Below are 13,682 nucleotides of genomic sequence, written 5' to 3'. Positions count from 1 at the left end.
GACAAAAAGAAATATTATTTCCAGTTATTAATACATGAGGATAGCTTACCATAAAGCACATGGTTGTCAATTTTTATTGGTGAAAAAAAAATTGTCCTAAATCCATGGACAGCAACGTGACTACACATCCTAAAAATGTGACTATTAAAGCGATGTTTTAAAAAAATGTAGGGCTCCCCACCCACCACCAATGTTACAATGTGTCACAGGCTCACAGAGAGGATTAGGACCCACATGCAAAGATCAAACAGGGAGGCAGAGGTAAGTAAAATTCTTACTGAAAGTCCTTACTGAAGTCTTCAACAGCAAAAACAAAAAACAGCAACAGGATGTAGGTACCAGAAAAAAAAATAGACATGGGGAAGTAGGAGGTGTAGGTGAACATATAGGAAAACACAAAGGCTGCATTTACGCTGCCTGGTAAAAGTTACCCAACCCCGATGTTTTGCTCTCAAGTGGCATGTATATCGGATATGTACTATGAACATGTAAACAGGAAAAAGCACAAGGAATCAGAAATTTTTTTGGGCGTTTTGGGTCACATTCATATGTGGAAATAAATCAGACAGGAATCTGTCCATGCATCCAAGGGTACACATCGGAATCTACCAGTCATTGCGATTCACGCGTGATTCAGAATGAAATATTCTCTTACACGCCATTCAAATTCAAAAAAGTAACGTATATTACATACACAACCACTCTCCACTGGTATTGGTAAATGTTAAAAGAAGTTAAACAGAGGATGAAGGCTCAGTCCAGTGGCGAATACCATGGTTACATCCTTTTAAGTACGTGCTGTGAATGGTCGGTACAGGCCAAAATAAAGGGGATGTTCGTTGCAGACCTAAAAAAGACATCTTGGATTATTATTTATCTCTTATTTTGTGTCCATTGTAGATGGCCATATATGGCCATGGCGGTGTGGTTGTCGGTAACCAAACCCTTGTGTATGCATGCAGATTCTTTCAAGTGTAAACCATGTGAGCACATGAAGCGGACATGATTCACTTTAAACAGGCAGTCAAAAATAGGATATAGGCAAAAAAATCGGAACTGGGCATCAAGACCTGCAGTATAAACGTAGCCAAAGACCAAGCGCTGAACTGAAGAAAACCCGGAACTGAATACACACTGAGACACATGCAGACAATCACTGAAAACGAGCGGACGTGCAGAATGTGAAAAATCTATTAGGCTATCCGATCACAAGAACAGTTACCAGGTAGGAGACATGAAACTGCCGTTGGACCCTTGAGCAAGGTACTTAACCTGTATTGCTTCAGTATAAATCCGGCTGTATAAATGGATGCAAATGTAAATGCAATGAAAATAGTTGTGTAAGTCGCTCTGGATAAGATAACACTGTTATAATATTTTACGTGGACCAGTGAGGTACAGTTTGCGTCACTTCCTGATCACTGTGGAGATCTAAGCTACAGTAGGGGCTACAGTCTATGGTCACTGGGGTGGGAGGTGGTGCTGTCACAACAAATTTCATCCCCCCTATTCCCTTCCGGGGTTACGTTGATTGGTCAGATCTCTATGTCAGAAGATTCAAATTCAAATAAGCTTTATTGGCATGATATATATATATATATATATATATATATATATATGTATATATTGCAATAACACAAGTACAACAAACAATAAACATATGAACAGAATACAACTTTGTGTGTGTGGTATTTCTGTATCTTAGCTTGTGTAATGGCATATGTAAATGAGCTAAAACAGTAAGTACAATAATATTTTAAAAGTCTCTCTCTTAGCAAGATTCATAGATTGCTAGCTAGCTAGCAGGAGAAATAAATAGATAGCCAGCGAGACAGATCACTAGCTAGCTAGCTGGAAGAGCTTCTCTTTCAGACTTATATAAAGGCTTCTCTTCCTAGCTAGCCAGCTCACTGTCGTTCGCAACCAGTAGAGAATGCTTGAAAACCACGCATGCAAAGTAGTCAAGTTCACGCTAACTTACGCATTAAGGGAACGTAACCGGAAACGTAACCCCGGAAGAGATAGGGGGGATGAAATTTGTCGTGATAGCGTCACGAATGCATGTATTTCACAAACGGATTGTCCAAGACAATACATGACCACTCGGTCTCAAAAGGGACATCTCTATGTGTAAAACCAATGGTAAGGTTGTATATTTATTCAATATTTAGTTCCAGGTATTGACTGTAGAATGACATGGTATAATTTTTGAAAACTTTATCTTGTTTATTTCGTTATTCAGTGAGCAGCATTTTCACTGCTGTATTGGCATATCTTAGGGCTATTGCCGGGTTTATCTTGTTGCTATGACGGAATATGATTTTTGAGTGGTGAAAGAATATTTTTATGAATGCCCAGATAGACAATATTGTCCATTATGTCATGGATGGGGGGTGTAGTTGCAGATGAGACTGCAGGGAGGGGGTGCTTGTTAAATGAATGACCATAGACAATGGTAGCGCTGCGAAACTCCGTATTTGGCTGAGTTGTCGTGTATCGTCCACTAATGAAACTAAAACAAAGCATTTCGAAACTAAAATAAAATAATTTCTGTTTTTAACTCATACTTTGGTTGTAGCACTGAATGTCTGAGTTCCTCACCCCCCACCTTGTACCCCAAGAAGGACACCTCTCTCTGCATAAAGTGGCACTTCTCGGGGTGCAGCTTCAGGCCAGCTGCTCTAATCCATTCCAGCACCCGCCGCAGGGCCCCCAGGGCGACCTCGAAGGAGCTGCCATGCACCAGGATGTCATCTAGGTATACCAGGCACTGCTGACAGGGAATGCCAGCCAGCACTTTGTCCGTCATCCTCGCGAAGGTGGCAGGGGCATTACAAAGTCCAAAGCTGAGGACCTTTAACTACCACAGCCCCCGCCTGGTGCAGAAGGCTGTCTTGGGTCTGGCCTCTGGGGAGAGGGGCACCTGGTAATACCCGCTGCGGGGGTCCCAGGAGGAGAACCAGGAGGACCCCGAGACCAGGTCCAGGGACTCGTTGATGCAAGGCAGGGGGTATGAATCTTTCTTGGTTACCTCATTCACCGGCCTGTAGTCTGTGCAGAGCTGCCAGCCACTGATATTCTTGGGGACCATGACGACTGCTGCTGCCCAGGGGCTGTCGGAGGGCTCGATGATGTCTGCCTGCAGCATGTTCCACACAGCTCTGGCACATGCCAGCTGATGAGCCAGAGGGAGGCGGCAAGGGCGACACTTGATAGGACGTGCGTCCCCCGTATCAATCTCGTGCTGCACTAGATGAGTCCTCCCCACCTCCTCCTCACTCATGGCAAACTGCCTTGGAACTCCAGCAGCAGCTGCCACAGCTGCTCCTGCTGCTGGGAGTCTAGGCTGTCACAGTTCTTCCTCCATACCTCCTTTACTGCAGACAGCGCCCCCTCCTCCCCCAACTGGGGCAGCAGGGCCGAGGCTTTCACCCATGCTGGTGAAACGACATGTTCTGGAGGTGGTTGGGGGGGGGGGTCATACCGGTTGGGTGTCACAGGGGGAAGGGACAAGGAGGGGGGGTTGCTGAAGGCAGTCTCGGCTGTACTTACTGTCAGTGTGAACAGTCTGACAGGAGGCGTGGCAGAGGTGACAACGGGGGCCATAGTGACAGCAGGTCCCCCTTGGAAGCTCACCCTGCTGCCCCCTCCAGGTCCAGCCGGCAGCCCGTAGCCCTCAAAAAGTCCAAACCCAGAATACACAGGCCCTGCAGCGCAGCTATCCACACCGGGTGATGCACAGACCTCCCTCCTACAGTCACAGTCAACATGCCTTTACATTTCAGAGGTACCAGCTCACCCGTGACCGTGCGCAGCTGCACAGTGGTGGGCACAAACTGAGTCCAGCCTGGCACCACATCCGGCCTCACCAAAGTTACTGTCGACCCCGTGTCCACCAGGGGAGAGCAGGGCACCCCCTCCACTGTGACAGGGACATAACAAGAGTCCCCAACACAGGTACGCCCCACCACCACAACAGGCTCCAGACATGTGTTATCATCTGCTTCTGGGGGAAGTGAAGCCTGGCTCCCCGGCTGTGCTGATGGGCCCCTCCTGCCGATAGCAAAGCTTGAGTAGGTAGGGTTGGGGTTTTGGTTGTGGTTTGGGTCTGCACAGCCCCCTCTATACGGGCCCCGAGTCGTTTCTCTGAGCCTTGGGTGACTTGGGGCATTCCCTGACCAAATGCCCTAGCTGTCTGTGGCCTGCATGCCGTCTGTACTAACACAGCCCTTAAGCCACTTCAGCCACCTATGCCGACCTCTCCTCCTCTGAGGTGCTCCCCACTGCAGCCCTCACAGCAGATGAGCTCTCCTTTTGACAGCCCCCAGCAGCCACACCCCACACATTCTCCCTCTCTACAGCCATCTCCAAGGCTGCTTGCAAAGTCTGTGGATGCTGCAGCTGTACCTGGACAAGTAGTTCAGTGGGGCTCTGATGAACTGGTACTGTGCCAACTCGCTCTGCACACCAAGGGGCATGTGGGCATACGCCCGCCGTGTCAGGCTCTCAATGTCGTTGCCTAACATCCACAGCGGCTCCCCGATTTTCCACACCGATTACTCAGTTCATTACGCAGAAGCTCAGGCTGTAGACACTGTCCAAACTGCCTCTGAAGAGCCCCCACTAAAGCCCTATAACTACGTCTGCCCTCCGGGCTAAGCAGCAGAATGCAGGACAGAGCATCGTCCGTGAGGCACAAAGCCAGCTGTAGCGCTTCAGCCTCCATCAACCACCCTTCTGCCTGGGCTAACAGCTCAGTACTTGGGCGTTTTCACTGCTGTGACAGCTACGGGGTGATGGGCACCGCCATGTTTGTTTACATCCCAAGCCTCAACCTGTGACCCACATCCTGCGGAAGGAGGAGAAATGGTGCCAAACGCAGATGAGGAATTCATGCCCGCGTCGGCAGCCATCTTCACAGCAGACTCCCTCAGGCGACCCTTCGCCTCCCTTGAAGCCCTTGTGAACTCCCTGGCTATGTCCTCCGACCACCCGCATGCTCCTTTCTCCTCTCCGTCTCTCACCTCCTCCTTCTTCACTCTCGTCCCCCCATAGTATTCCATGGCAAGTAGCTAGCTAACCGGCTAACTCACTGACACAACATGCTAGGCTAGCTCCCGACAGGATTGTTGTCCTTCGTCCTATTAGTTTACTTCTGACACCAGTGTAATGCTCCAATTACGAGTCGGAGATGAAAGTCGAATTCACAAATTAAATGGTTTATTAATCACAAAATGAAAACAGCGCTGAACAATACTCAGTACCGGAGCAACACTCTCATTAAAAGTTCACAGTTGAAAGAGAGCGGAAACACACAGAACAGTGAATAAGTACCAAGCGGGACCAGCCCTTCCCCCCCGCTGCTCCACCAACCACAAGCACGCACGATGACCAACATTCCATGCATTCCTGTGACTGGCAGAGAGCAGGGTGATTGACAGGCTGACCCCGCAAACCCAGAACTCCATCTGTACAGGGTTGCTAAATACTTTTCCCTCACCGCAACTGGCGCTCTAGGAAAGAGAGGCGCCCACTCTCACCAGTTGCTCGCTTGCGACCACAACCAGTGCTCGAGAAGGAGAGACGCTTGCTCTTCAAAATGTCACTTTCTCTTTGTATTCAGGAGTTGTCGTAACGTTACTGGTTTTCAGGTAAGCTTATACTTGAAGTAAATCGACATAAAATAGCTATTTTGGATTACCATGGTGGTTGAATGTGGCACTTGCCAGTTATCTTTAGGCAACAACAAAACAAATATGCATAATTTTTTTATTATTCAGTCATTTAAATGTATTTTAAAACTTATTTTTCTAAGCCTAAATTTCCCACTATAAAAGTTCACCCAAACTGTCTGGGCGTGGTAATGAGGACTGTCAGTTAGCTATGATTGACACCATATGCCCCGTCACCATAGCTACCTCCATGATACGCGCTCATCTTGGGAGACTGAATTTTCACAAGCTAGCTAACTTAGTACATCAAGTATCGATAGCTAAGGACGTTGACTTATATCCAATAATAATTTTTGCTAGCTAGTTAGCCAAGTTAAGATAAAACCACAACTACAACGTCCTTATGAACATTATCGATAACATTACATTATGAAAGCAAACTACATAGCTAGCTAACGTTAGCTAGCTAGCTATAAATGAACAACCAGAGATAGTCTAATAGTCCTTAAAAGGCACTCTAATAAGTGAATCTAACGTTAGTCAAATATTTGCATTGTGTTGCCTGTAAGCCAGCGGGGCAAACTATGGGTCACGAGTTATCCATGGGTCCCCAAATATGATTTAAAATGAGCTATCACAGCAATCTGACAGTTGGGAGATCAAAACGGAGCTTCAGAATGTTGCCATGTGTGTGAGCTCGACAATACATTTCTCACAGAAAAGGTAGTTTGTCACCTTTTTTTAGTTCATTACAGTGGTGATAGAAGTGACAAGAATTAAGTGGTACTGTGCTGTTAGCCTTTACTGATCGCCGTACAAGGTTAACGTGAAGTAGCTAGCACAATCGGACAGCACTAACCCATAAAAATGTACTTTGAATGGTACTTGCTCAATCGAACGGTAAATCTGAAAAACATTCGATTATAATCAGCGGCACTGAAATTTTCTTTCACACCCTCAATGAAGGGCAAAAGATTGAATTAAACCTTTTAAAGTTATATATTTTCTGAAACGTTATCGATTCCGCTTGGCCACAGTGAGTGAAACTAGGCGATCTCAGAATATAGTTTCTATGTAAATTACGTCAGAAGGATTCAGCCTTGTTGTTTGCAACCTAAACTTCACAGCACACTTGTAGCAGGACGGTGTGTCCAGTCAGATTTGGAAATCTCAAATTTGCTCTTTTCTACTGACACACTAATGCAGAAAACAAAAAATAAACATCTAAGACCAAATATATACTATATATTATGTTTAAAAATCTAGGGTGCCTAAGACTTTTGCACAGTACTGTATAATATTTGACAAGATGGACTATTGGGCCAGGCTCTATGCTAACAATTTTTTTCCAAGGGGCACACGTGCTCCTGTGTTGAAAAATTTAGGAGCACACTAATGCATCCCAATTAGTAGATGTGCTCCTGTTGGCACACATACATTTTCAGGAGCAAATGCTCCTAAAATAGGAGCACTGTAGAGCCCTATAATGGGTCCATCTTGTCAAAGTTTCCTTCAGTGTAAAACTGGCTATTCAAGTAGTAGGATAATAGGAAAGCACCTTATTCCCAAATTCCCCTCCTCAGACAGTGAGAATTATTTTAAGAGCACCAATCATATAGACAATGCATTAATCCACAATGCATTATGCTATATCCTACGCTTGCTTAGACTTTAGTGGATATGCGTAGGCCCACTTTGTATTTCAGTCAATCATATGTACATTTTGCCTCTTGGAGTTCCCGTCAGTCTCCCCGCAAGATGCATCCTGACCAGTACAAATGGTTCAGACACCTGAGCAGTTCCAAAAGATTTAGGAGTGGATAATGGCATATTGGGAACTTAATATACAAAGAGGCGTCAATACATGAAGCGTACTTAAACTAGGATGTATTTGTGGGCTGTTTGATGTTCTTCTGGCACTGAGGGGAGTTCAGGAATACGGGCATTTTCCAGGCATTTTCAATGATTTCTCAATAATAACACGTTCGCCTGTGCAAACAGTTTCATTAACCCAAGAACACGGCTGGTGCTCACTTAACTTTGCTAGTATACTAACTACGGATTAATTACTCTTGAGCTTCTTTACAACTTTTAGTACATCAAGTATAGCTACTCATGTAGGCTCCAGAAAATGGTACTAAATTACTGAACTAGTAGACTATTAAGCCACTAGTTCTGACTGGATGTTTAGCCTAAATAAGAATTCTATTAACTAAAACATGAGCCTGTTTAGGCCCAAAGTTTCCAAAGTCAGACTAGTGGGTTTATATTTTAAATTCACATGCAGCCAGTTTACAGTTTAGTTTTTCTTTTCCTTTTATTTCTAAGGGGGTGCAGCGCAATATGGTTTAAAACACTCCGTGCTATGAAGGTAGCCTACTATAAACAAATTGAGTGAGATTGATGAACATTATTTTTTTGTGATGCATAGTCTAGGAGGTTTTATCTAAATGCAGTTATATCATATAGCCTTATTTCCAAAGGTGGTATTTCTCGATATAATTGTGCCGCCGTGTTATAACATTACTACGGTTGCAGGTCAGGCACTCTTCACGGTAATAAGAAATTTTAGGATAGCGCTTTTTTAAATTTGCGTATTATCTATTTGCGTTTTATTTGGTCAACACCAGTTATTTTAAATGTGCTTTATAAATAAAATTTACTTACTTAGCTACTTACTTCCGATTTTGCTTGTATCGAAAGTACTGCGACGGAAACAGCGATAGATTTACCAACTATCTACATCTGTCCAAAATGTAAACAAGTAAGCCAGTTTTCACGGTCGGCAAAAATGTTATGACAACGTTAGCCCATATGAAGCTAACCTGCCCGGTTACAACTGTCACTTTTTCAAAGTCATGTCCGTTTGTTTGCTGTCACAAAACGACGAGTAGGCCTAGGCTGTATGTTTATGGATTATGGATTATGCATTATCTGCACCTAGCCCCAATTCGGTAGACTGCTGGACATTTTACAATAGGACCCAGCAGATACCGAGGCTGGGCTAACCTGCACCCATCGGGGGGGGGGGGGGGGGGGGGGGGGTAACAAAGCAGGATTATCAGGTTAATCAGATATCTTTAAAAAGTGCTACAAAATATCTTATGAAATTTGGTTTAACATCACCCTGGATAAGTGAACGTTGCAGGTTTGCTTTACAGATCCAAATCACTATCATCAAGATAACTGTGAAAAAGATTATGTTATAACATTATCTGACTAACTTTCTAATCCTATTTTGTAGAATATCCCCCTGGTTTCTTTTTTTGCGGATGTTTATTGTCCAAAATATAATGAATGTAACGGCGGTCAACAATGCGATATATTATTTGATAGTAACATAATGTAAACAAGCTTGTGTCTAATCAGAACTGATCGTAATCGGTCTGGTGTTGTGTTTGCTGTGTAGCATAGCTACTATTCTTCTACTTTATAGTTGATGAAGTGAAGAAGTGGAATAATTTGAGGGACACTTATGTGAGAAAGAAGAGGAAGGAGGGGGAGGGGAAGAGTGGCCAGGCAGGCAGGTAGAAGAAGAGATGGAAGCATATGGAGGCAATGTCTTTCTTAGACAAGTCCACTTCATTCAGGAGGTAGGCTATAACCATTTTAACTTACCCCTCATTTGTCAATTGCTTTAACACAAGAAACACTGCAAGCGGTGATTTTTACCAATCCTGTCATCTGGTGACAATTAGAAAATATGGTATCTACACAGAGGGCCTGATTTTTTTTTCTGTGTCTGTTAATACAATATTTGCTATTTTTCTACCATTTCCCAGAAAAAAATCAACAGCTCCTATTTCCGTCTAAAATATAAAAATTTCACCTGTCACTCAACGTTATTTATTTTTTTTAAAAGACTCCTATACACTTCTCATTACCATTTTTCTACAAGGCACAATACTAATTATTTGCTTTTGAATAGCACCCAGCGCAATCTAGAAGGTGAGGAAGGGCAGGAAGAGTATGCAGGGCCAGCAGAGCAGGTGTTTGACCAAGCAGAAAGTGAGGGAGAGTGTGGTGCTGTAGCTCGCAGGCCAGCCAAGGCAAAGAGAAAGAATAGTGACAGCATGCTGGAGGAGTACCTGAGGAAGAAGGAAGCCAGGGAAGCAGAGAGAGACAGAGGCTGCGTCCCAAATGACTCACTTGTTCACTCATTCACTATTCCCTATACAGTGGAAAATATGTAGCACACTACATAGGGAGTGAGCGGCAGAACGAACGTTTGCTTTGGGACACTGTTGTCATCACCCTGCGCTGCTACTAGTACTATCTTTTGAATATCTGTCGCACAATAATGGAAATTTTGTTCGTTATTTATGTGGCGAGAAAGCAACGTTGTCTTTGGTCCCTGACAAAATATTTTTTGAATGTAATCTGTACGTGTATATATGAAATTCTCGGTTAAATATTCATTAATGTTGGCATCGACCAAATGTCTAGCAATTTACTGTTCAAAAATCTTTTATCAGGGGCCGAAAATGACGTTTTGCTTGAGTTGCACTGCTACCGAGATTAGCTAGCTTCTTAGCTAGCAAGCAGCTTTCCGGAGAAAACCTGTTAACATTACACTTGGCACTCTAATGAAAATTGGTGACTTTGTTGTATCGAATACGCAAATATAATTCATGATTTTACATAATTATGGACGACTTGCATTTATACAAGTAGCTACCGCTCGCTTGTTACAACTGCCATCTTTGTTGAAAAAAACCGTAAAGCCATACCGCAGTGTAATGTGGGATGTTGGGCTTCCGGATAGCGTACATAGCTTGTACCCTACATTTTGCAGTGCATTGTGGGGTGGAGGTAGTTCACTATATAGTGTGCTACAATTTTATTTCTCAGATGCAACACACTACAAAATGGCTGATGCCAAAAGTAGTGCACTATATAGGGAATAGGGAGTGATTAGGGATGCAGCCTCGAGAGAGCACTGCAGAGAGATAAGTTCACTCTGTTCCTCTTAAGCTTGGCGCCTGCAATGAGGCGTCTGCCCCCAGAAAGGCAATCCTGGGTTAGGTTCAAGATGCAGGAGTTGTGTTATGAGGCAGAGTTTGGAGCTGTGTATTCTCAGCAATATCCAGATTTTACTTCACTGTAGTTGTGCTGCTATATTTCAAATTTGTTCTGTATTTCATATTTATTGTTTAATTTATTAAATAAAATCTTATTGTGACAATAACCTGTCTGCATTTGACAGAAAAACAAGTGGTAAGGCAAGAAACATGGCTTTTATTATTTATGTGTACAAAAAAACAGTGAAAACATTTAAAAGTTTACACCACACAGGAGAAGAGCAATGCTGTACACAGGGCCTTTCATACTATAGTATTTGGATATGTTAATGTAAAACTGGGGTGAAAATTAAATGAACTGATCAGGGCAGATGCAAACTGCTTTAAGCAGCAAAACCACAATGTACATGGGCCGATGCCCTGTTCCCCCGCAGGTTCCTGATTGGAGCTAGGATGCTCTCTCCACCATCGTCTTCACCTGGATCCCCATCGTCTGGATTCTGATCCTCTGGAGAGGAGAGTATGCAAGTTGCCTTCACGATACTGTCTGCTGTATCAGGGCAGACTTGCAGTCTTCGACAGTAGACCCTCCATCCAGCGTTGCATGAGGATGCCAAAACAGTTCTCCACTATACGGCAGGCTCTGGAGAGGCGGTAATTGAAGACTCGCATGTCCTCTTGAAGGTGGCGCCCTGGATAGGGCCGGAGGAGGTAGGGCCCAACTCTGGTGCAGCAGGTAGGAGAGATGGTGTCGGGACATCAAGGTCACCTGCCTGGAGGGCTTTGCCAAGATGAGACTTGGCAAAGATGCTTCCGTCGCTGTTGCTGCCAAAACCTCCAATGTCAACAGCCAGAAATCGGTAGTCTGCATCCACCAGGGAAAGCAAGACTACCGAGAAGGTGCCCTTATAATTGTGGAATTGACCGCTGACCACTTATTAAAGTTTAGAGTCTAAATCAGACCTGGGTCAAATATGTATTTGTTTTGGATTCAAATACTTTTCTGTGCACTGTTGATTTTGCCTAGTGTAATTGAGCCTGCCAATATGACCAGAACCAAGGGGCAACAACTCGCCTCTATGAGTGAAGCCTTTTACCCCAGTGGCTACGGCGTGAACTGCAACGTCTGGTTGCAAAAAGAACTTGAAACCCCGCCCACGTAATGTTAAGTCAATGGGGAAAGCCTGAAAAGAGGCCAATTTTCTCTGAGGAAATATAAAGTCAATACATTTTTTACACAAGAAATGATAGTTTAACTAGTTAATCCCATCCCTTATAATGTTTCCCCTGGGTCTGATCTTTTAAAATAATTCCGCCAAAATTCTCAAATCTGGGTTAATTTAAGTGCGTGCAATGTGGCTTGTCCTACTACCGTATGACCATATAAGGATTTCCCCATCCTCGCGGCCAGGCAGAGTGCTTCAGTGGCAGGTGTGATGCTGTGTCATTTTATTCCGATTTGCTAGCTACATACTATCTCACCATTTTAAGTCCAAGGTCCAAAAATGTTGTGTGCTGCGTTCAACTGTACTAACCGCTATTCTAAGAATTCTTCTCTCCAGTTCTTTCGGTTAATAATTTGAGACATTTTCAAATAAACGGTTCTATGTCAAAATGCAATTTCAGACCATTTGGGGGTTTTCGTTGATTCTCATAAAGTCTCGTCTTTTATAATTTGTACATGTTGTTGGTGAAATAAGGTAGGGGGATTTACTTAGCTAGGGGGAGCAAGCTTACTCTCGCTATCGATCTGTCTGTCTATCTAGCTACCTTGCTAGCTAGTTATCTCGTGATCTATCTATCTATCTATATAACTAGCTAGCTAGTAAGTTAGCTAGCTAGTGATCTATTTAACTATGTCAATATCTTAACACTAAATGTATCTTGCACAATTTTCTTTTTTGAAATGTTATGACAGTACATTACATTTTTACATTACAGGCATTTGGCAGACGCTCTTATCCAGAGCGACGTACAACAAAGTGTATAACCATAACCAGGAACAAGTATGACGAAAACCCTAGAGAGAAGTATCGGTACAAGTGTAGGGAACAACCGCATAGTTCGACTGAAGGTTAAACTGTTTAACACTAACACAAACGAGAACAGCAACAACGCAGTCTATGCAAAAATACAAGCAGTAGTTAAGACAGGTGCATTAACTAAGTCACCTACAAAACAGCTACCTAGTTACAACCCTAAGCTTACAGTCATTTAAGAGATTACAGGGAGGTAGGGAGGGATGGGGAGAGGTGCAGCCTAAAGAGGTGAGTCTTCAGTCGTCGCTTGAAGAGGGTCAGTGTCTCAGCTGTTCTGACCTCCACGGAGAGGTAATTCCACCATCGTGGGGCCAGAACAGACAGGAGATGTGTTCGGGAAGCGCAGGTGCGAAGAGGAGGAGGTGCCAGGCGTCCTGAGGTAGCAGAACGGAGGGGTCTGGCTGGCATGTAGGGTTTGAATATCTTGTGGAGGTATGCTGGGGCTGATCCCTTGACTGCCTGGTATGCTAGGACCAATGTTTTAAATTTGATGCGAGCTATAACAGGCAGCCAGTGGAGGGTAGTGAGCAGGGGAGTGACGTGGGAGTGTCTGGGGAGGTTGAAGACCAGACGAGCTGCAGCATTCTGAATGAGTTGCAGGGGTCTGATGGCAGATGCCGGTAGTCCAGCCAGAAGAGAGTTGCAGCAGTCCAGGCGGGATAGTACCATTGCTTGGACCAGGAGCTGGGTTGAGTAGGTGGTGAGAAAGGGGCGGATTCTCCGGATGTTATACAGGAACAATCTGCATGCCCGGCTTACTGCTGCGATGTTCTTGGAGAGGGACAACCTGTTGTCCATCACCACTCCGAGATTCTTGGCACAGGGTGATGATGTCACTAAGGTGTCCCCTAGGGAAATGGAAAAATCGAGGAGGGGAGAGGTTAGAGCAGGAATAAAGATTAGCTCCGTCTTTCCCGGGTTGAGCTTCAGTGTTCAAGTGTTTTGGATAG

General features: G+C 44.3%; 1 protein-coding gene across 2 annotated transcripts in view; it reads right to left on the bottom strand.

The window, feature by feature from the left end:
• LOC135258515 (ribonuclease inhibitor-like) overlaps positions 1-13,682 on the bottom strand; it is a 362,007-nt gene that overhangs the window by 46,142 nt on the left and 302,183 nt on the right. The gene's annotated exons all lie outside the window — the stretch shown is intronic.

This window comes from Anguilla rostrata, chromosome 7, assembly GCF_018555375.3.
Source record: "Anguilla rostrata isolate EN2019 chromosome 7, ASM1855537v3, whole genome shotgun sequence".
NCBI classification, from domain to species: domain Eukaryota; kingdom Metazoa; phylum Chordata; class Actinopteri; order Anguilliformes; family Anguillidae; genus Anguilla; species Anguilla rostrata.
Note: the sequence above shows the minus strand (reverse complement) of the source record. Positions and strands in the feature narration are given on the sequence as shown.